The sequence below is a fragment of the Rattus norvegicus genome, chromosome 9, assembly GCF_021556685.1.
Source record: "Rattus norvegicus strain SHRSP/BbbUtx chromosome 9, alternate assembly SHRSP_T2T, whole genome shotgun sequence".
NCBI classification, from domain to species: domain Eukaryota; kingdom Metazoa; phylum Chordata; class Mammalia; order Rodentia; family Muridae; genus Rattus; species Rattus norvegicus.
The window spans coordinates 96,842,465-96,867,164 of NC_141542.1; the positions used below are offsets into that span (position 1 = coordinate 96,842,465).

Below are 24,700 nucleotides of genomic sequence, written 5' to 3' on the forward strand. Positions count from 1 at the left end.
TATACTGTTTTTTTTTTCCTAGAAATGTTCTAGAATTAAGAAACTATATGATTAAATGGGTGAGAGATAAGATCAAGGCTGGAAGGACTTAGACAGTGAGCAGGAAACATCTTTTTGAAGATACAATAGGGCTGGAGAGATGGCTCAGTGGTTAAGAGCACCGACTGCTCTTCCAGAGGTCCTGAGTTCAAATCCCAGCAACCACATGGTGGCTCACAACCATCTGTAATGGGATTGATGCCCTCTTCTGGTGTGTCTGAAGACAGCTACAGTGTACTTACATACATAAAGTAAATAAATAAAATATTAAAAAAAAAGAAGATACAATATAGGTGGCAATAAACATTTGTGAAGAAGGCCTAAGTAGAGTAAGAAAAAACAACATCCAAATCTAAACAGAACACTTTTGTTCAAAAGAGATTTCATGAAGCTCACACACACCAGATACATATCCAATTTGACCAGACAGCCTCTAGTGTATTCATGTTAGCATCTATGACCCTTGCTCCAGCCACTCGCTTTTGGGGTCACATGATTGACGTCAGTAATAGTAAGCTTGTGGTGTTGCTGTTATGTCATCGCTGAGGCTAGGCAAAGCCCTAACAATTCGGTAATGGGTACACGGTGGAGCTCTGTAGGCAATAACACTCAGTTCCATTACGAACTACTAGCATGTATGCAGAACTTCACTCAAAAGGAGAAAAACGCCCCACACTTCTTTCAAGGTGCCATACTTCTGAATGTTTCTTTGGTGTCTCACTCACAGTGCGCTGAAAATAAATTGCCGATTGAGTCTTGGCTGGCATTTCTTCCCAGGTCATAAATTTTCGGAGTCAGGCACAAAATCAGTAAACAAGACTTATAACATCGGGGAAGTGCAAAACAGACAGCCTCAAGGCAGGATGTGAAATTGACTTGTAAGATGAAGCCCTTACATTCAGACCTACACAACCAGGAGGAAAAAAAAGTCTTTTTTGACAAAGCACAGAAACATTGGGCCGCTGATTTAACCTTGACAAGATGCATGGAAAAGTCTCATCGAGGATCCAGGCCAGAGAATACTCTTTTGGGGACTAGATTTCCCCGCAACTTAAATAACATGCCGGTAAATACTACCCACTTTACATTCCCTAAGGGTTGTATTAATAAAGGAAGGTGTCATTTAAAAATGTCTTGGAAATGTCTCTGTTGATCCTAAAGGACACTGAAAATGATTACTAGCCTGAAATGGTAAACACTGTGTGTGTGTGTGTGTGTGTGTGTGTGTGTGTGTGTAGTGCTCTCTGTCTGTCTCTGTCTCTCTGTATTGAGTGTAGTATATGTACTTTTTAGTGTAGGAGAGAGCATGCTCATTTGTGCAGAGGCATAGGGTCAAGGTAGGAAGGGTCATATTTTCCCTCCCCTTTCCTTCCTCCCTCCCTCCCTCCCTCCCTCCCTCCCTCCCTCCCTCCCTCCCTTCCTCCCTCCCTCCCTTCCTCCCTCCCTTTCTTCTTTCCTTCCTTCCTGTTTTTGACAAGGTCTCTTTGAACCCGAAGTTGATTTCAGTTCAGCTGGCATGGGTCACCAATGAGATTCAGAGATCTGCCTTTCTTCACACCCTCAGTGGGGTGAGAGGCATATACCCAGCTTTTGTTTTTCATGTGAGGGCCGGGGATTGAAAATTCTCGTGTTTGCACAGCAGACATTTTACCAACTGAGCTGCCTTCCTGCACCATGGAAATATTACCTCTTGGTAATAAAATTACATAGCACTTAACAAACAATTAAATTTACAAAAACAACTTGGGGGAAGGATTGAGGGACCTGAAGGGGATAGATACTTCACAAGAAGATCAGCAGAATCAACTAACTTGGACCTTTGGGGGCTCCCAGAGACTGAACCACCAGTCAAAGAACAATCATGGGCTGGGCCTAGGACTCCTCCTGCACATAGGTAGCAGATGTGCAGCTTGGTATTCATGTGGGTCCCTAACAACCAAAGCAGGGGCTATCCCTTAATCCGAGGTCTGTCTGTGAATCCTGTTCTAACTAACCACCTTGTCTGGCCTCAGTGGCAGAGAATATGCTTAGTTCTGCAGTGACTTGATGTGCCAGGGTGGGGTGATGATACCCAGGGAGAGTCCTCTCTCATTCTCAGAGGAGAAAGAGAGGGAAATAGGGAGAGAGACTGTGTTTGGGGGGTAGGACAAAAGGAAGGGGGGACTGTGACTGGGTTGTAAAGTGAATGAATGAATAAATTAATAAATAAACAAATAAATAATGAAAAAATTACAAAATGTCTAGTCTGTTTTGTTTGACATGGTCCCTTTTCTAGACAGAAAAGAGAGTTGTTACAGACCTAGTTTCTGAGGTTGTAAATGGTCTGGGGCACATTTCTCTCCTTTTCATTGTACTAAAGATCAAATCATACCCTTTAACACAATTGTATATTGAATCTTATAATTTCACAAAAATATTAAGGCATAATCAAAACTCTACTTATAGTCCTTATAATATATAAGTATACTTGGTTATATATTATATTTATTTATAATATTTATTTGTAATGTATATCATCTATAATATGTAACATTAGAAATGTAATTTAATATAATTGTCATATGTATTGCTTTATATCTCACTGACAAGATAAATGAATAACAAAACACAGAGAGCCCTTTGGACACTATGTTGCATGTTGTTCTTCACACTCAACTAACCTAGACAGTGTCTGTGAAGCTGATTGACCAACTAATCTATGGCTTAGCTACAGTGACTGATGCTGTACCTGTGAACCATAAGTACAGTAACAGACACACACATTCTTATGGCTAAGGTATCAGACACCTTCTTACAATGTTTATCACAGCAGGGCAGTGTCTACAGCAGTTCAGCAAGACTTTTGCTCAAGTCGGATAGCGTTTGAGTTCCCTGGTACTCCTGCAGAGCCCAGTGACCTACTGTCTGCATGATGGTTGCATTCTGATGAGGTTTGGATGGCAAATCTCTTTCTTATGGTTATGATTGGGGAGCTGTCAGGAGAGCTTTGAATATAAGGGTATGGATATTGTAGGGAAGTTTGAGGAACAAAAACAGGCTCAAGGATAGTCATTAGTTCGCACCAGTCTCAGAACAGCTCCTCAGGTCTTAGGAGAAAGTGGAAGAGGCTTGGTTACTCACTGCTCACCCTGTGAGAGGCATCACACAGGTAAACTTGGTGACATTTGGTCTGCCTAGCAACTAACTGTCTTTATATACATAGATAATATCTTGCCAGTAAGATTTGATCTTTAGTACAATAAAAAGAGAGAAAAATGTTTCAAACTTTCCTGGACTGCTGCAGAGGCGAGAGAGAGAGAGAGAGAGAGAGAGAGAGAGAGAGAGAGAGAGAGAGAGAGAGAGAGAGAGAGAGAGGGAGAGAGAGAGAGAGAGAGAGAGGCAGGGAGTCAAGTCTGGAAAACTTTAACTTTGGAATTGAAGAGGATGGGCATGTTCTGTTCTTACTAACTTTACTTTTCGAAGGAAGGAATGCCCACCTTCTATTCTTGCCACATAGGGACATTGTGCCAACAGCTTTGTTATGACTATAATATTAATTTAAAGAAATGAGGATGCAAAGAGACACTGGGCTAGACAGTTCAGGGAGTACTTAACCCTTCCAACGTTATTTAACTGGATGTTAAGAGTTATTAGAAGAGTGTGCTGAAAAAAATAAGTACACATTTAATCTTTGTTGTAGCACTCCTAAAATGGTTTCCCTTTTCAAGATGGAAGATTTCAGTTGCATGCAGAGTAGCCCCTTGATTGACAGCTGTCACTCTTTTCCTTTGCAGGGACATCATAGCAGCTGCCCCTAAGCAATGATTATTTCAAGGCAAGTGGAAACCAGATGGATTGTTGCTGCTCTTTCCTGCAGATACTGAGTCCAGGAGGACTGTGACCAATACTACTTCAGCTCCAGAAAGCTGGACGCAATGCTGAAGGCCCCATAGTCACGAGGATAGTGCAGTTGTCAGTCAAACAGCCTTCTCTTTCTGACTTATCATGGCCGCAAGAGCTTATGAACACTTCACAGCTGCTCAGGGAAACATCAAACCACAGACACCAGAGAAGACTTCAGGAAATCTCTGTGGCTGTAGCAGCCACCTGTGTAGCCAAGGCTTTGTTTCATTGACAGTATCAGTCTTGGGGCCACCTGCTTTGTGTTACCTTGCAGGAAGAACGGTTTCATTTAGCTCACAGTGCATAGCAGCTTGAGATGACCTCAGGATAACTCTGTGCAGCACTCCAGATGAGCCATCATCTCCTTAGAGCAGTCTCCACTCCTACTGGGAGAAGCACCTCCCTGACCCATAACGGCTCCTATGTACAAGTAACTGACTGGCATATCATAGTAACCAGTGGTGTATTTCATCCTGGGTTATTTTGAGGAACCGCCTCCCTGACTGCTGTTTCCTTATGCCTACCAACATGTTTCAAATTAGTTCCCAGTAAAGTCTCTTGTGAATGTTTTTATTGCCCATTTCTGATATTTATATAATAAAGACCAGTGGGTGATTTTCCTGGCTATCGGCCCCATGCACATCCAGCAGTAACATTTACTGCCATGGTTCTGAACCTGTGGGTCGAGACCCCTTTGGGGGTTGCTGAATGACTCTTTCACAGGGATTGCCTAAGACCATCAGAAAACACAGATATTTATTTACATAACAGTTCATACCAGTAGCAAAATTATAGTTATGAAGTAGCAATGAAAATAATTTTATGGCTGGGGGTCACCACAACATGGAGACCTATATTAAAGGGTCACAGCATTAGGGTTGTTGAGAACCACTGATCTAGAGGGTGATTGAAGGGCTCTAGAGAGCTACAGGAAGCAGAGGTTGTGGAGACTATTAGCCACTGTGGAAGAGCTAAGAGAGGAAAGCTTGCAGAGGAATTGCAAACTCCAACTACTAGAAGAGCTGCATAGAGCCTCAACAAGCATAGCTGAGAGATAAGGACCTGACACTCCCCACCCCCAGAGCTCAGAACTGTCACTCTAGTTGCTCGGTACTGAGACATTGGAACTCAAGGTCTAGACTTGAGAGTCTAGAGTCATGGTTGTCAACCTTGCTAACACTGTGACCCTTTAATACAGGTCCTCATGTTGTGGTGACCCCCAACCATAAAATTATTTTCGTTGCTACTTCACAACTGTAGTTTTGTTACTGTTATGAATCATAATGTAACTGTCTGATATGGAGAATATCTGTTATGTGATCCCTGTGTGGACTGCGACCCACAGGTTGAGAACAGCTGCTCTAGACTTCTAAGACTCTGGGTTTTCAGTGCCTAGAGCCATGAGCCTCTGCTTCTTAGGGTTCATTGCTATAGCATATGACTGAAAGACCAGCTTGAAAATGTCTGGCACTCAAGCCCAAGGCTGTTAACTCTAAGGAGCTATTCTTTTTCTAGGCAGGATTTCCTTCTGAGTGGAGACCCGAGACTCTCTCATCTAATGTTTGCTCCCCACTTCTGCAAATGACTTTTCACTTTTTTAAGAGACAGCGATTGGCACTGTGGATTTGTCTCCCATCACCAACAGAAGATTTATCCAAAGAAAGAAATCTGAAAGAATTGCCCGAGTTGTACTGTTTGTTCTCCTTACTCCATTACCTTGTGCTTTTTCTATTCTTCTTGCTGTAGAGTCTAACGTTTGAAAGACGGGTCTTATGCACAAAAAAATGAGTTCTTTGACAAGAGAGGCGAAACTGATCATTGTCTTAGGAAAGTTTACGAATAAATGTAACTTTACATTTATCATACCTCAGGTCACGGTCAAGCGTGACGAGATTTAAAATATGCTTGTAGTTTTTGGTACATGGTCAGTGCCCAGTGTGCTGTGATGATTGAAACACATGTTTTTTCATATACACGAAGTAATCGACGTCTGAGGTAGAATATGACATAAAAATATTCTCCAATCATAAGTTAGGTGGGAATGATCTAAGACCCCAGGGAATTCTGAGACTTGGAGACAAGGCTCTGGAATAACTTCAGAAGCTTTGCAATGTTCCTGACCTGAGTAGCCAGAGGAGGCAGCAACGGGAGCATCAGGATTTTAGTTGTAATGTTTCTGTTGGATTTCTGAAGCCCAGCTGAGCATGGACATTTCAATAAATTGATGTATTCATGTTGCTGAAGAGCAGGTGCTAAACTGATTAGAGAAAATTAAGAGCAGCATTTGATCAATGCAAGAACCAGCCTCTCTCCACATTACTTCAAGTATGGCTTCCCAGAAGCTGATGATGATAGAAAAGTCTGATGGTTGCAGTAGATGGGATCTGCTTGGATGGTAATATATTCCTTTGCATTACACTATTTCTGAAGCTTCTCTTCCCTCTGTGTACTTTTGTGTCCAACAGCTTTTGTCTATGAAGAACGCCACCTTGGAGGCACTGGAGAACTTAGTCTATTTATAGAACTCATGACCTCATGGGCTATAATAAAAAGACAAGAATCTGGAAAAAAAAAAAGGATTACCTTGGCTCCATCAGGAGTAACTGTGACCTGTTACCTGCACTCCAGAGCTCCCCGGCGGGATCAGGCTGGAATTACAGCCCCTCCCCACAGGCCTCTGCCTGAAATTGCACCTTGATTGGTTTCCTCATCTAGTTTTTTCTAGTCATTTGCCCCCTGTCTAAATCAATCCCTTGTACAGGAAGCCCAATCTCAAGGTCATTTTCTGGGGGACTAAATCTGAGCCAGTAAAGGAAATGAGCTGACTTACAAAGTTACAGTTTCTCCCAGCATGCCTGCTTTAGACCTTTACTGATATCTTCTAAAATTACTATACAACCATAGCAGCAGAAAGACAATCTGAGGGATATTATAATCCAGTCTCTGCTCCTTATCTAACTGTTCTTGTGAACATCTTATTGTTAGACAGGAAAGTGAATGGATGATCATGGCGGAGGCATGAGGTGACTTTTGCTTTCTTGGTTTACAAATGGAAAATTAGCCAACCAAAATTAGGAAGAGCAAATGATACGTTGAAACAGAAATGCCTGGTAGCAATGCATACATGTTTATGTGTATGTTGCAGTTCGGTCTACATATTAATGTTAGCATTCTTTAAACTATTCCAGGCCATAGATTATTACTCATAAATATTTGAGAAACTGTAGTGTTTTAGGACCACTTGGATTTTGGGATCCAATGCCACCATTAGTAATATGCCTTTTTTAGTTCTTTTTTTTTTCCTCTCTTTTTTCTTTTTTTTCGGAGCTGGGAACCGAACCCAGGGCCTTGCGCTCGCTAGGCAAGCGCTCTACCACACTGAGCTAAATCCCCAACCCCCCTTTTTTAGTTCTTGGTTCTGTTTTTCTTTATGCTAGTTTTATTCTTGACGTTCCCTCTGTGGTAACAAATACAGTTTGCTGCGAGCATCCTATCTTCTAGGAAATACTTACTTCTTGACAGTTCTAACAAAAGGTCTAGAGACAATTTTTTTTTTTGAAACATCTTGCCTTTCAGACCTATTCTTGAATCAATAATTGTGGTCAGGGACCAGATCTTCTGGTCACATGACTGGGGTCAGGGCAGAGGCAATTCCTGAAAGTAGGCAAGGTAAAGACTTAATGGGGAGGGGCAGTTCTTGAAATCGACTGGGCTTTGAAACCCAAATTTTTGCCACGGGGAACATGAAACATATCTTTTTTTTTTTTTTCGGAGCTGGGGACCGAACCCAGGGCCTTGCGCTTCCTAGGCAAGCGCTCTACCACTGAGCTAAATCCCCAACCCCCGAAACATATCTTATTAAACAGAACCAAATCCAAACCCTTAATTGAACTGTAAAAACTTACAAAGCAGTTTATGAAGGGAGGCCACATACTAAATTATTTTATTTGAGTTGTTTGTCTAAGGGTCTATGTAAAAAGATATTAGGGGAGGAGGGAGGGACAGAAAAAAGATATTAGTAAAATGCAAATAATTTCTAGTTTTCTTTATCTTACTAATATAGATGCCAATACAGCGTAGAGTTTGTTGAATATATATCATATGCCAATGGCCTTAGCTGTATGTAATATAGTTATATATATAACTTTATAACTTTATGGAAACCTTAAATGTATTTCATTTAGTGAAGATTCTCCTGCAAAACAGACCCAATGAGAGATACATGAAAATGTATTTTGAGGAACTGGCTCATGCAGTTATGGTCATCAAGTCTTGTGGTCTACTGTCTGAGAGCTATAGGCCTAGGAAAGCCGGGAGAGCAGCCTAGTCCAAAGGCCTCAGAATCAAGAGCTCCGACTGGATTCATTGCCAACAGGCAATGATGTGGGGAGGATGAGCTGAGCTGTGAAGAGGGAAAAAGGAGCAATTTTCTCCTCCCACCTCCTCCATCTTTTATTCTATGCAGGTTCTCAGTGCTCGATGGTGTCCACCCATGATGGGCTATGATTTGTTTTAACTCGGTCCTCTGACTCAGATGCAAATCTCATCCAGAAATACCCTTATGAATACAGCCAGAAGTAGGTTTAGTTTTAATTTTTTCACCCTGGGGATTTACCCCATGGTCTCCTGCTAAACAAGCATTCTACCATCAAGCTACAGCCCCAGCCCAGAAATAGTTTTTTTCTGTTTGTTTGTTTTTAATGTGGACACTCCCAAGTCAGTTAGGTTCACATATAAAAGAAGCTACTATATCTGCTCATATCTGCCTGATCCGACAGGGAAGAAATGATGTCTTTTGGGGTTGGGTCCCCAGCTCCGAGAGAGAGAGAGAGAGAGAGAGAGAGAGAGAGAGAGAGAGAGAGAGAGAGAGAGAGAGTTCTCAGGCTAGCAAAAAGCTACTTGAGGGTTAAAGGCAAAGCCAGTGTTCTAACTCCCTGTTTCTATGCAAAGTAGATAATTGGCTAGGGGAATACTGAGAGACAGTTATTCTGAAAATCACTCTTGTGCAAATCTACTTACTTTTAATGGAGTCTTTACTTTGCAAGAAGTAAGAAGTGCCATATTAGGGGAGAGGACATGGGGAATTTAATTATTAAGTTAAACAATAAACTCCTTAAATTACCTTCATTTCCAAAGGATTCAACAGTCCCTATTAGTTGAATAATAAATAAGTAAATAAAACCGAGAAACAATTGGAAAACCATTATACAACAGGAAAAAGATCAGTGAAGACTTAGCACCCTGGGGCCTCGGCAATATAATTAAAATCAGCATTAAAAAACTAACTTGCCTTATAAAGCAAGAAGAGCATCAAGGCCGATGGCCTGTTTTCTAGAACCTTTCAGACCCAGCATGCATCAGTAGGGTTTGCACACATGTTACATTTTTTTCCCCTCGTATTTGGTAAAACATGTATGTTTTTCTTTTGTAAGGGGGGGATTTTTCGAGAGATGAAAAAATATATTAATAGTTAATGGCTATCATTTATTAACATCCTCTCTCTCCTCCTTTCATTTCCTGTCCTCTCTTCTCTCTCCTTTCCCGTCCCCACCTCTCTTTGTTTCTTTCTCCCTCCCTGCCTCCCTCCCTTGAATCAGGGCCTCACTATGTAGTCCTGGCTGCCTAGAAGTCTCTCTGTAGACCACACTGACCCCAACTCACAGAGGTCTGTTTCCTTAGTGCTAGAATTAAAAAAGTCTGTGCTACCCTGCCCCCTCCAGTCTTTGGTTTCTAGTGTCCGGACCTTCACACATGCTAGGCAAGTACCCTACCACTGAGCTACATTCTCAGCCCCGAGTAAGGCTTTATAAACGCCGGACACACTGCTAAATAAGTTCGATCTATTTAAAGTTCGAGTGTAGCTTTATTTATTTATTTATTTATTTATTTATTTATTTATTTATTTATTTATTTATTTTATTAACTTGAGTATTTCTTATATACATTTCGAGTGTTATTCCCTTTCCCGGTTTCCGGGCAAACATCCCCCTCCCCCCTCCCCTTCCTTATGGGTGTTCCCCTCCCAACCCTCCCACCATTGCCGCCCTCCCCCCATAGACTAGTTCACTGGGGGTTCAGTCTTAGCAGGACCCAGGGCTTCCCCTTCCACTGGTGCTCTTACTAGGATATTCATTGCTACCTATGGGGTCAGAGTCCAGGGTCAGTCCATGTATAGTCTTTAGGTAGTGGCTTATTCCCTGGAAGCTCTGGTTGCTTGGCATTGTTGTACTTTTGGGGTCTCGAGCCCCTTCAAGCTCTTCCAGTTCTTTCTCTGATTCCTTCAATAGGGGACCTATTCTCAGTTCAGTGGTTTGCTGCTGGCATTCGCCTCTGTATTTGCTGTATTCTGGCTGTGTCTCTCAGGAGCGATCTACATCCGGCTCCTGTCGGTCTGCACTTCTTTGCTTCATCCATCTAGTCCAATTGGGTGGCTGTATATGTATGGGCCAAATGTGGGGCAGGCTCTGAATGGGTGTTCCTTCAGTCTCTGTTTTAATCTTTGCGTCTCCCTTCCCTGCCAAGGGTATTCTTTTTCCTCATTTAAAGAAGGAGTGAAGCATTCACATTTTGATCATCCGTCTTGAGTTTCGTTTGTTCTAGGGATCTAGGGTAATTCAAGCATTTGGGCTAATAGCCACTTATCAATGAGTGCATACCATGTATGTCTTTCTGTGATTGGGTTAGTTCACTCAGGATGATATTTTCCAGTTCCAACCATTTGCCTACGAATTTCATAAACTCGTTGTTTTTGATAGCTGAGTAGTATTCCATTGTGTAGATGTACCACATTTTCTGTATCCATTCCTCTGTTGAAGGGCATCTGGGTTCTTTCCATTTTCTGGCTATTATAAATAAGGCTGCGATGAACATAGTGGAGCACGTGTCTCTTTTATATGTTGAGGCATCTTTTGGGTATATGCCCAAGAGAGGTATAGCTGGATCCTCAGGCAGTTCAATGTCCAATTTTCTGAGGAACCTCCAGACTGATTTCCAGAATGGTTTTACCAGTCTGCAATCCCACCAACAATGGAAGAGTGTTTCTCTTTCTCCACAACCTCGCCAGCATCTGCTGTCACCTGAGTTTTTGATCTTAGCCAATCGCACTGGTGTGAGGTGAAATCTCAGGGTTGTTTTGATTTGCATTTCCCTTATGACTAAAGATGTTGAACATTTCTTTAGGTGTTTCTCAGCCATTCGGTATTCCTCAGCTGTGAATTCTTTGTTTAGCTCTGAACCCCATTTTTTAATAGGGTTATTTGTTTCCCTGCGGTCTAACTTCTTGAGTTCTTTGTATATTTTGGATATAAGGCCTCTATCTGTTGTAGGGTTGGTAAAGATCTTTTCCCAATCTGTTGGTTGCCGTTTTGTCCTAACCACAGTGTCCTTTGCCTTACAGAAGCTTTGCAGTTTTATGAGATCCCATTTGTCAATTCTTGATCTTAGAGCATAAGCCATTGGTGTTTTGTTCAGGAAATTTTTTCCAGTGCCCATGTGTTCCAGATGCTTCCCTAGTTTTTCTTCTATTAGTTTGAGTGTGTCTGGTTTGATGTGGAGGTCCTTGATCCACTTCGACTTAAGCTTTGTACAGGGTGATAAGCATGGATCGATCTGCATTCTTCTACATGTTGCCCTCCAGTTGAACCAGCACCATTTGCTGAAAATGCTATCTTTTTTCCATTGGATGGTTTTGGCTCCTTTGTCAAAAATCAAGTGACCATAGGTGTGTGGGTTCATTTCTGGGTCTTCAATTCTATTCCATTGGTCTATCTGTCTGTCTCTGTACCAATACCATGCAGTTTTTATCACTATTGCTCTGTAATACTGCTTGAGTTCAGGGATAGTGATTCCCCCTGAAGTCCTTTTATTGTTGAGGATAGCTTTAGCTATCCTGGGTTTTTTGTTATTCCAGATGAATTTGCAAATTGTTCTGTCTAACTCTTTGAAGAATTGGATTGGTATTTTGATGGGGATTGCATTGAATCTGTAGATTGCTTTTGGTAAAATGGCCATTTTTACTATATTAATCCTGCCAATCCATGAGCATGGGAGATCTTTCCATCTTCTGAGGTCTTCTTCAATTTCTTTCTTCAGTGTCTTGAAGTTCTTATTGTACAGATCTTTTACTTGCTTGGTTAAAGTCACACCGAGGTACTTTATATTATTTGGGTCTATTATGAAGGGTGTCGTTTCCCTAATTTCTTTCTCGGCTTGTTTCTCTTTTGTATAGAGGAAGGCAACTGATTTATTTGAGTTAATTTTATACCCAGCCACTTTGCTGAAGTTGTTTATCAGCTTTAGTAGTTCTCTGGTGGAACTTCTGGGATCACTTAAATATACTATCATATCATCTGCAAATAGTGATATTTTGACCTCTTCTTTTCCGATCTGTATCCCTTTGATCTCCTTTTGTTGTCTGATTGCTCTGGCTAGAACTTCAAGAACTATATTGAATAAGTAGGGAGAGAGTGGGCAGCCTTGTCTAGTCCCTGATTTTAGTGGGATTGCTTCAAGTTTCTCTCCATTTAGTTTAATGTTAGCAACTGGTTTGCTGTATATGGCTTTTACTATGTTTAGGTATGGGCCTTGAATTCCTATTCTTTCCAGGACTTTTATCATGAAGGGGTGTTGAATTTTGTCAAATGCTTTCTCAGCATCTAATGAAATGATCATGTGGTTCTGTTCTTTCAGTTTGTTTATATAATGGATCACGTTGATGGTTTTCCGTATATTAAACCATCCCTGCATGCCTGGGATGAAGCCTACTTGATCATGGTGGATGATTGTTTTGATGTGCTCTTGAATTCGGTTTGCCAGAATTTTATTGAGTATTTTTGCGTCGATATTCATAAGGGAAATTGGTCTGAAGTTCTCTTTCTTTGTTGTGTCTTTGTGTGGTTTAGGTATAAGAGTAATTGTAGATTCGTAGAAGGAATTCGGTAGGGCTCCATCTGTTTCAATTTTGTGGAATAGTTTGGATAATATTGGTATGAGGTCTTCTATGAAGGTTTGATAGAATTCTGCACTAAACCCATCTGGACCTGGGCTCTTTTTGGTTGGGAGACCTTTAATGACTGCTTCTATTTCCTTAGGAGTTATGGGGTTGTTTAACTGGTTTATCTGTTCCTGATTTAACTTTGATACCTGGTATCTGTCTAGGAAATTGTCCATTTCCTGAAGATTTTCAAATTTTGTTGAATATAGGTTTTTATAGTAAGATCTGATGATTTTTTGAATTTCCTCTGAATCTGTAGTTATGTCTCCCTTTTCATTTCTGATTTTGTTAATTTGGACGCACTCTCTGTGTCCTCTCGTTAGTCTGGCTAAGGGTTTATCTATCTTGTTGATTTTCTCAAAGAACCAACTTTTGGTCCTGTTGATTCTTTCTATGGTCCTTTTTGTTTCTACTTGGTTGATTTCAGCTCTGAGTTTGATTATTTCCTGCCTTCTACTCCTCCTGGGTGTATTTGCTTCTTTTTGTTCTAGAGCTTTTAGGTGTGCTGTCAAGCTGCTGACATATGCTCTTTCCTGTTTCTTTCTGCAGGCACTCAGCGCTATGAGTTTTCCTCTTAGCACAGCTTTCATTGTGTCCCATAAGTTTGAGTATGTTGTATCTTCATTTTCATTAAATTCTAAAAAGTTTTTAATTTCTTTCTTTATTTCTTCCTTGACCAGGTTATCATTGAGTAGAGCATTGTTCAATTTCCACGTATATGTGGGCATTCTTCCCTTATTGTTATTGAAGACCAGTTTTAGGCCGTGGTGGTCCGATAGCACGCATGGGATTATTTCTATCTTTCTGTACCTGTTGAGGCCCGTTTTTTGACCGATTATATGGTCAGTTTTGGAGAAAGTACCATGAGGAGCTGAGAAGAAGGTATATCCTTTTGCTTTAGGATAGAATGTTCTATAAATATCCGTTAAGTCCATTTGGCTCATGACTTCTCTTAGTCTGTCGACATCACTGTTTAATTTCTGTTTCCATGATCTGTCCACTGATGAGAGTGGGGTGTTGAAATCTCCCACTATTATTGTGTGAGGTGCAATGTGTGTTTTGAGCTTTAGTAAGGTTTCTTTTACGTATGTAGGTGCCCTTGTATTTGGGGCATAGATATTTAGGATTGAGAGTTCATCTTGGTGGATTTTTCCTTTGATGAATATGAAGTGTCCTTCCTTATCTTTTTTGATGACTTTTAGTTGGAAATTGATTTTATTTGATATTAGAATGGCTACTCCAGCTTGCTTCTTCTGACCATTTGCTTGGAAAGTTGTTTTCCAGCCTTTCACTCTGAGGTAGTGTCTGTCTTTGTCTCTGAGGTGTGTTTCCTGTAGGCAGCAGAATGCAGGGTCCTCGTTGCGTATCCAGTTTGTTAATCTATGTCTTTTTATTGGGGAGTTGAGGCCATTGATATTGAGAGATATTAAGGAATAGTGATTATTGTTTCCCTTTATATTCATATTTGGATGTGAGGTTATGTTTGTGTGCTTTCATTCTCTTTGTTTTGTTGCCAAGACGATTAGTTTCTTGCTTCTTCTAGGGTATAGCTTGCCTCCTTATGTTGGGCTTTACCATTTATTATCCTTTGTAGTGCTGGATTTGTAGAAAGATATTGTGTAAATTTGGTTTTGTCATGGAATATCTTGGTTTCTCCATCAATGTTAATTGAGAGTTTTGCTGGATACAGTAACCTGGGCTGGCATTTGTGTTCTCTTAGGGTCTGTATGACATCAGTCCAGGATCTTCTGGCCTTCATAGTTTCTGGCGAGAAGTCTGGTGTGATTCTGATAGGTCTCCCTTTATATGTTACTTGACCTTTTTCCCTTACTGCTTTTAATATTCTTTCTTTATTTTGTGCGTTTGGTGTTTTGACAATTATGTGACGGGAGGTGTTTCTTTTCTGGTCCAATCTATTTGGAGTTCTGTAGGCTTCTTGTATGCCTATGGGTATCTCTTTTTTTAGGTTAGGGAAGTTTTCTTCTATGATTTTGTTGAAGATATTTACTGGTCCTTTGAGCTGGGAGTCTTCACTCTCTTCTATACCTATTATCCTTAGGTTTGATCTTCTCATTGAGTCCTGGATTTCCTGTATGTTTTGGACCAGTAGCTTTTTCCGCTTTACATTATCTTTGACAGTTGAGTCAATGATTTCTATGGAATCTTCTGCTCCTGAGATTCTCTCTTCCATCTCTTGTATTCTGTTGGTGAAGCTTGTATCTACAGCTCCTTGTCTCTTCTTTTGGTTTTCTATATCCAGGGTTGTTTCCATGTGTTCTTTCTTGATTGCTTCTATTTCCATTTTTAATTCCTTCATCTGTTTGATTGTGTTTTCCTGGAATTGTTTCAGGGATTTTTGCCATTCCTCTCTGTAGGCTTCTACTTGTTTATTAATGATTTCCTGTGTTTCCCTAAGTGTGTTCATGTCTTTCTTGAAGTCCTCCAGCATCATGATCAAATATGATTTTGAAACTAGATCTTGCTTTTCTGGTGTGTTTGGATATTCCATGTTTGTTTTGGTGGGAGAATTGGGCTCCGAGGATGGCATGCAGTCTTGGTTTCTGTTGCTTGGGTTCCTGCGCTTGCCTCTCGCCATCAGATTATCTCTAGTGTTACTTTGTTCTGCTATTTCTGACAGTGGCTAGACTGACCTATAAGCCTGTGTGTCAGGAGTGCTGTAGACCTGTTTTCCTCTCTTTCAGTCAGTTATGGGGACAGTGTGTTCTGCTTTCGGGCGTGTAGTTTTTCCTCTCTACAGGTCTTCAGCTGTTCCTGTGGGCCTGTGTCTTGAGTTCACCAGGCAGCTTTCTTGCAGCAGAAAATTTGGTCTTACCTGTGGTCCCAAGGCTCAGGTTCGCTCGTGGGGTGCTGCCCACGGGCTCTCTGCAGCGGCAGCAACCAGGAAGACCTGTGCCGCCCCTTCCGGGAGCTTCAGTGCACCAGGGTTCCAGATGGTCTTTGGCTTTTTCCTCTGGCGTCCGAGATGTGTGTGCAGGGAGCAGTCTTTCTGTTTTCCCAGGCTTGTCTGCCTCTCTGAAGGTTTAGCTCTCCCTCCCACGGGATTTGGGTGCAGAGAACTGTTTATCCGGTCTGTTTCTTTCAGGTTCCGGCGGTGTCTCAGGCAGGGGTCCTGCCGCTCCTGGGCCCTCCCCCACGGGAGCCCAGAGGCCTTATACAGTTTCCTCTTGGGCCAGGGATGTGGGCAGGGGTGAGCAGAGTTGGTGGTCTCTTCCGCTCTGCAGCCTCAGGAGTGCCCACCTGACCAGGCGGTTGGGTCTCTCTCTCACCGGGTCTGGGAGCAGAGAGCTGCTGCGGGCCGGGGTCCGCGGGTGTGGGACTTCCGGTAAACAGAGACCGTGCCTCCTAGAGAAATTCTGCTTCCGTGTCCCAAGCTCACCAGGCAGCTTTCTTGCAGCAGAAAATTTGGTCTTACCTGTGGTCCCGAGGCTCAGGTTCGCTCGTGGGGTGCTGCCCAGGGGCTCCTCGAGTGTAGCTTTGAAAGGTGTGTACTCGCCATGGGCTGAACTCTGTTCCTGTAAAATCCATACGGTCTAGTTTACTATTCAGGACTTTCAAGTATTCCCTTATTTGGAAGTGAGATTGCTGCAAGTGCAATTAATTATGCTAAGGTCTTAAAGGAGGATGGACCCATGTGTGGCTATGATTGCCGCTCCCAGAAGAGAAAGAATTTGGATGTAGCCGCTGAGAACAATGCGACCTGAAGGTCTTGAAGACAGAGATTCACATGCCAAGGAGTGCCAAAGATGGCTGGTGAACGCCAGACTCTGGGAGAGGGGCTTGCAACAGACTTTCTTAGCCTTAAGAAGGAAACCGCTCTGCTCTCAAATGTGCGTGGGCCTCAGTGATGTGTTCGTACATTTCTGTTGTTTCAGTGGTCCACCTTGTGACTGAGTCGTGGCAGCCAGAGCACATGAGTAAGGCACTATCATGTTATATAGATACAGATTCTAAGCTCAGAGATAAACATTTCAAAAGTCAAACAGTAACTAGGGGTGGCAAACACTGTGTTTTCAAATCTCTCCATTATTTCTAACATCTAGTTCAAGGACCACTCACGTAAGAGGCACCGGGAATCGTTAAATGTGGAAGAAAATTCAGGGACCCACTCCAGAAGTAATGGGCGTGTAATTGAGAGAAACACGGAAGAAATGGAAACTCTAAAGGACTCTCAATACTTACTTTGTCCAGAATTATCGGGTGCGTCGGCTAACCTCATCACGACCTCCCCGGACTGGGATGATTCATCAGCGAGAAGCTGGCCAAGTTTTTAATCTGTTTTTACTTTCATAAAGTGGTGACATTCAGGCAGACCAATTGTACCTCCAAGGATCAAATCAAATGCTTTAAAATGGAAGTTAAAGTTGTAAAGCGTTTGTAAACAGGCAGGGGTGGGTGATACCTTAAGTCATTTTATTGGGATTATGGAAGAAGCTATACTTCAATGAAAATTCTATCTACTTTTCCTCAGTGAGTAACTGCTAATTTCTCAGTGCTTATGCTCTGGAAAGATTTACTCTCTTTTACACACTGCAACGTCTGTTTTCCTGTGTGGGGAATTCCCAGCACCCACTTCTCTAATGGCCACACTCTGTGTTTCTTAGGCAAGCTTTGCAACCACGGAGTATTTCCCACTATCTGGTGTGGGGATTTGAGCATTCTGGTTCTGTAGTCATAACAAATATGATGTTACACTCCACTTCCGTTCTGTGTATCAAAGTGGCAAGTTATATATAAATTTCCTCACTCGGTTAGAACCAGCATTAACCCAGGAGGGAAACACTGCAGGCCTATTGGACTTCCAGTCACACAGTGGACAATCTCGAGCAGATAACTTTCTCAGATAGGACACGTGACATAATTGGCTCTTCAGGATAATTCTAGGTCATTTTTTTTAAGAACATGATTTATTAACACTTCAAAATGCTTCATGTGAACTAAATGTAAGGGATGATTACAAAATTGGCTGTCAACACATTCACTTGGATTTTAATCCCAGGTCTGCCATAGTTTCTCTTATTACAGACCTCAGGATCCTACTGAAGGGACAGGAGTACTGTGGAGTGCTCCTGTCTGGATCCTGGATTAGGCCCAGAACACACCTAAACACTAATGTTCAGCACAACCCACATGTAAAGGGATCCTTTATTCAACGAGGCAAAGAGACAAAGTGGCTGAATCTGAATCAGGCAGAAACAGCAGCAAAAAAGCATGGCAAGTGTCAATTTTAAGAGGGGAAAGGGGAAGGTCTGTGTTAGAATGAGCTGGGGCCTATTGGTAAGTTCTGGTTGGGTATTTTAATTAGCATCGCCAAAATAACCAACTTTGATGGCTGGACCTTGGTGTTTTTGATAGTTGGAAGTCAGTGATCATTCTTAGGGATGAGTCAGTGGCCAATAAGGGACAGACCTAGGTGGCCACCTTCAGAAATGAAATTTAATGGTTTAGCAGGGAAGAGGGAAGAGAAAGGGGAAAATTGTATTTGCAGTATTTGGGGCTGGTCTGGCGCTTCTGCGTATTTAAGTGCTAAATTCTCTACCCCAGGATTTGGCTGCCCCAAGACAAAAGGATTCTCAAGTACAGCGGCTTTTGTTGTGTAAACCTTTCTCCCAAACTAATTGGTCAATAAAAGGCTATAATGCCTGTGATTGGGCAGTAGAGAGAGGAAGGCAGGACTTCCTGGAGCTCTGGGAAGAAGAAAGGAAGGCCCTTTCGTCAGGCGACCTATGAGAGGTGACTACGAACCTAGGCACGTGACTGAATTGGGTGGGGTAGGTGGTTAGCTACTTGAGAGTCTGCCCAGATAAGGTCTAAGCTTTGAGATATTAAAAGGTCTCCAAGTGGTTATTTGGGGGAACAAGCTGGTCAAGGAATAACTGCCGCCAGTTATTAATATTCCAGCATTTATATATGCAGAATGTTAATAATCATTTTTACACTCTCATGCTTTTCACATCAATCATAGAGGAGGACAGCCTTATTCAGGATGTAGTTCTGGGATTAGCAACCTCAGTATCATTCTGTCTCTGTGACAGGGCCCAGGAGGTTTAAGCAAGGACCCTGGGTGAATTTCACATACTCATTAATTCAGTACTAATTCAGAATCAGAACCTCCAGCTTCTTAGACAAAAACACTAGATTATGGATACTCTCCTCAAATCTCCCCCTGCCTCTATCCCTATTAGTTAGGGTTAATTAAATGATCTATAATGTCGAACTCATTGAACAAATATCACATACTAAGTTTCTCAGTATGTTTGAATTCAAGTAGCTTACGGTAATGATCATTAATATTTCCTGTTTCTATTGTGTATTCTAAGTGTAAGAGGTCAGCAACCTGGGATATCAAGATGGCTTGGTGGGAAATGTGCTTTGTCACAAGGTCTGATGGCCTGAGTTTGATCCCTGTGATCCATGGGGCAGAAGGACAGAACTGGCTTCCACAAGTTGTCCTCTGACCGCTACATAGATGCTGTAGCTTGTGTGCATCTGCATGCACACATAAATATACACTAACAACAACAATAACAATAACAACAAAAACAAAGGTTGGGGGATCTAGTTCAGTTGGAAGAGAGCGAACTTTGCATACCCAGAGCTGTGCATTCGATCCCCAACACTACATAAAACCAAGTGTGATGATGCCTGCCAGTAATCTTAGCACTCAAGAGGTAGAGAGGCAGGAGGAAGAGTTCAAGGAAAGTGTGGTGGTTTGAATAGGCTTGGCCCAGGGAGTGATACTATTTGAAGGTGTAGCCTTGGAGGAAGTGTGTCACATTGGGAGTGGGTTTTAAGCCCTCTTCCTAGTTGCCTGGAAGCCAGTCTTCTGTTTGCCTTTGGAACAAGATGTAGAACCCTCAGCTGTTTCTGCTCCATGCTTGCCTGGGTGCTGCCATGCTCCTACCTTGATGATGATGGACTGAACTTCTGAACCTGTAAGCCAACCCCGATTAAATGTTGTCGTTATAAGAGTTGCCTTGGTCATGATGTCTCTTCATAGCAGTGAAACCCTAAGACAGTAAACCTCAGGTACATAAAGCTCCAGGTCAGCCTGGACTGCGAAAGATTCTATCCTAAAAAGGAAAAGCAATGCTAATATGGAAAAAGCTAGGCTAGAAAATACAGTAGAAAAAAGGAAGTAAAAAAAATAAATCAGTAACCAAAAATAACATATTGTTTGCACCTATTTGGAATTGGAGCATCCCACAGGATTGTTCTAAGAGGGTAGCTTTAAAACAACCGTGCGCACTGAGCTGTGTGAACATATGCATTCTATGTTCACAATGCAGAACAAACACAGGCTGGTGAGGCTCAGCCAAGTGGCATTAGGATTTGAAAAGCAACTTTGTGGCAGACAGCTGTTTGTGTTCATTAGGAATTCCTTCATAGAAGAAGGGATTTAGGCTTACTTGCAAAAGTAAACATAGCATTATTACTGGAAGACTGTGTGTTTTTCTTTTATGTAATGAAGGTTTTGCTTACCAAAGTAGGAGAGATTGCACAACTTACTTCCAATAATGTTTCTAGAAAAATCCATTTTCAAAAAGATAATTATAGTCAGTGTTAGTGTGAGTAGTCCTTTGTGTGTGTGTGTGTGTGTGTGTGTGTGTGTTTCCATGTGTGAGTTCTTGTGTGTGTGTGTGTGTGTGTGTGTGTGTGTGTGTGTGTACATGGGTGGGAGTGCAGGTGGAAGCCAGAGTGTGTAGGGTGTATTTTCTCAGGAGTTGTCAACCTTGTTTTGTTTTGCTTCACTTCTTTTATTTCCCTCTCTTTCTTCCTTTCTTCCTTCCTTCCTTCTTTCTTTCTTTCCTTCCTTTGTTCTTTCTTTCTTTCCTTCCTTCCTTTCTTTCTTTCTTTCTCTCTTTCTTTCTTTCCTTCCTTTGTTCTTTCTTTCCTTCCTTCCTTCCTTTCTTTCTCTCTTTCTTTCTTTCCTTCCTTTGTTCTTTCTTTCCTTCCTTCCTTCCTTTCCTTCTTTCTTTCTTTCTTTCTCTCTTTCTTTCTTTCTTTCTTCCTTTCTGTCTGTCTGTCTGTCTGTCTGTCTTTCTCTCTTTCTTTCTCTCTTTCTTTCTCTCTTTCTTTCTTTCTTTCTTTCTTTCTTTCTTTCTTTCTTTCTTTCTTTCTTTCTTCCCTTTCTAAAATTGGAGCTAGGGTCTGTCACTGGACTGGGAACATCCTGATTAGACTGGGAGAGCATTTAGCTAAGCTGAGCACCAGAAAGACAAAGATCTGCATCTCTTGTCTTCCCACTAGTGGGATTCCAAGAGCGTAGCATCATGCCAGTCTTTCAAAATATGTGTTCTAGGGTTCTAGGGTGGGTTCAAACGCAGGTCCTCAAGAGTGCATGGCAAACACTTTATTGACCGAGCTCTCCCCAGCTTCCAGAAGGTCAGTTTATCACAAAATTCCTGGGATGAGAAATAAAAATCTCCATGTTAAGCAAGTCATATTTCACAAGTTTATATTTAGAATAAACTTAATATAATAAGATTAACAGACAAGTCTGAAACAAGAATGAGAACAATTTACTCAGAACTCTTCCTCTCACTGAATAAAAACATTTTAAAAATCAGTAGTCCAAGTACTGCTGATTCTTCTTCTGATTTTATAGTAGTAATCAACCAGTGTGTAAATTATGCATCCTTCATCCATCTATTAATAGTATGTGTTGAGTTGCCGTGTCCTGAGAAGCAGGGAAATACTGGGGAACAAGGTAAACATGATGCCCACCTTTACAGAACTTAACTGTCCTCGGGAAGGCAGATGCAGACAGGTGAGCAGGCCAATTGATAATGAATTTAATTAATTATGCGACTCTTACAAAGTAAATCAAGGAGAGGCTGAGGCTAAGAATGAGAGGCGCCTACTTTGTATAGAGCAGTCAGAGCATTTATTTATTTTTTTAAAGATATTTTATTTGTTACTCTTCTATGGGTGTGTGTGTGCCATGTGCATGCAATGTGTGTGGAGGCCGGAAGAGGGCATAAGGTTCCCGAGAGCTAGAAGAGGTACAGTCGGTTGTGAGTTGCGGGAGGTAGGTGCTAGGAACTGAACTTGAGTACTCTGGATGCTCAGAAGGCATCGAAACCATCAATTCATCTCTCCAGGGCCAGACACCAGCATTTAAACTGACATAAATAAGCCAAGTTTATTTTGAGGGAGACCATGCTTACTTAGCAGACAGAAAACACCCAGAATATGGATCATGGGAAATCTGGGCTTTGTTGGCACAGGATTAAGAAGGGTGGTGCTTAATCGAGCTCAACTCCTGTTTTGTCTTTAGCATCCTGAGTGTGCTTAGAGAAGGCTGCTAATCTGCGGCACATGATTGGTTCCTGCATCCCATTAGGGATGCTCTCAGCCCTTGCTCACTTCTCCTTTTATGAGGTGGTCATTTTCCTGACTTCCACTTACGGCAGCAGAGCCTTACCTTTAAGTTCAGAAAGTGGCTATTAGCCCAAATGCTTGAATTACCCTAGATGCACAGAACACTCGAAACTCAAGAAGGATGACCAAAATTCGAATGCTTCACATGTGGCCCATACATATACAGCTATCAAACTAGATAAGATGGATGAAGCAAAGAAGTGCAGGCCGACAGGAACTGGATGTAGATCGCTCCTAAGAGAAACAGCCAGAATACAGCAAATACATAGGTGAATGCCATCATTAAACCACTGAACTGAGAACAAGACCCCCGTTGAAGGAATCAGAGAAGGAACTGGAAGAGCTTGAAGGGGCTCGAGACCCCATAGGTACAACAATGCCAAGCAACCAGAGCTTCCAGGGACTAAGCCACTACCTAAAGACTATACATGGACTGACCCTGGACTCTGACCTCATAGGTAGCAATGAATATCCTAGTAAGAGCACCAGTGGAAGGGGAAGCCCTGGGTCCTGCTAAGACTGAACCCCCAGTGAACTAGACTGTTGGGGGGAGGGCGGCAATGGGGGGAGGGTGGAGAGGGGAACACCCATAAGGAAGGGGAGGGGGGAGGGGATGTTTGCCCGGAAACCGGGAAAGGGAATAACAATTGAAATGTAAATAAGAAATACCCAAGTTAATAAAGATAAAAAAAAAAGAAAGAAAGAAAGAAAGAGAGTGAGAAAAAGCCATCTTACAGAGGACACTGTGTCCTGTGTTCGGTCACGTGGACAGTTTGGTGGGAACTAGGTGAGTAGTACTTACATCCGGGAATAAACCAGTGCTTCCTGGGCAGCGTGCTGGAGGCCAGGCATGGTTTAACCCTAGAAGTTGCAGTGACAGGTGGAACTGTCTGCCTGGAGACAAATAAAACGATGCCAAGATAAAGTTTTAAAGGAGGCCTTTTCAGAACCCATGATTGCAACAGAGAGGATGCTTATGCAAAAAAAAAAAAATCTGCAGGTGGCATGGATCTGTATAATCTGAAACGAGAGGAATTTATTTCCTACAGTATGGAGGCTGGGAAGTGAGAGATCAAGATGGTTGACATTTGACAATGAACTTCTTTGTTGTATCACCCCATGGCACTAAGTATAAGGGCTAAGAGTCTTCTCTCTCTCTCTCTCTCTCTCTCTCTCTCTCTCTCTCTCTCTCTCTAACCTTTCATAACAAACCCATCCATGAAGCTAGAGTGCTTAGTGCCTAATTAACCATTAAATGTTTTACCCTCTACTACAAATTCTAATAAAATAGCAGTTTCAATATGGGTTTGGAAGTGTCCATTCAAAGCTTAGCTTGGGGTCTTTGGCAGGTAATTAGGTCACAAGGATGAGGCATTAGGCCCTTGTACTACAGTGAGGCCCTTGGCTCTTTGGCCACATGAAGACAGAAGGTTATCTTTAACCCAAAAGGTGAGTCCTCATCACACATTACATTTTTCCCTTATCTTTGCCCAGCCTCCAGAATTACGAGGAAGACATTTCTGCCACTTACAGGCCACTTAGTTTACAACATTTTATTATAGCAGTCCAAAGGACCACAGAAAATGTTTTCTCCTATCTGAAACACTGCCGACCAACGTTGGTGTCTGGATTCTTACCTTTGGAAGCTAAACTTCACGTTCAGAAAAGCACCTTTCTCTCCAAATTTCTGACACCAGAAGACATTTCCCATGCTCAGACACAGTTAGGAATCGCCTAGAACATTGTGTACATGTATTCTCCCTTCCTGGAAAACCCCCAGTTTTCTGGTTAATGTTGTTTATAGCCAGCAGAGAGGTAATACTGCTTCTGGTGAAAGATTCTTGGCACGCTTTCCAGGCCCAGGTGCGAGCTAGGGCCATGATAGCCCTGAGCTCTAGCAGGACAGCAGGTGCTCTGCAGGTAAGCAGGATTAGACTGGATTAGGGCCAGAGGGATAGTGTTTCATTTTATGCTATTTTTGAAGCTTAATCCACGAAGCAGTTTTTAAGGAAATGTGATAATACATGTTGGCAAAACAGTATACATGTAACTGAGACCATATGGTGGTGTATTTATTTTCTTATTAGTCAAATACTATTATTTACCACACAGCAGGTATCTGCTGTGATTATATTCTGATGTGAGCAAGGTAATATCTAAGCTACCATTGAAAAATAAGGCCGGATAGCACCCCTTTGAGTCTGTTCCTCTGTTTAAACCACCTTCCTATGTTTCTGCATTTACAATCCTTCAAATTTAGCAAGATTCTCGGTTTAATTGCACATTGCCGCTCAAAATAAAAGCTTTGGAGATCTGGATAATGATTTATCTCTTGGCTCATTTGCCCAGTAAAAAGTCAACATGAAGCACCAATTAAAGGAGCCA

The 24,700-nt window shown here is 42.0% G+C and overlaps 1 long non-coding RNA gene across 1 annotated transcript; it reads right to left on the reverse strand.

Moving 5' to 3' along the window:
* Positions 1 to 20,597: 20,597 nt before the first annotated feature.
* Positions 20,598 to 24,075, reverse strand: LOC134480398 (uncharacterized). Its single transcript, XR_015629676.1, has 4 exons — positions 23,953 to 24,075; positions 23,118 to 23,209; positions 22,359 to 22,549; positions 20,598 to 21,336 (listed from the first exon to the last, which is right to left on the reverse strand). It is a non-coding gene; the product is annotated as an uncharacterized LOC134480398 (long non-coding RNA).
* Between the last annotated feature and the right edge of the window lie 625 nt (positions 24,076 to 24,700).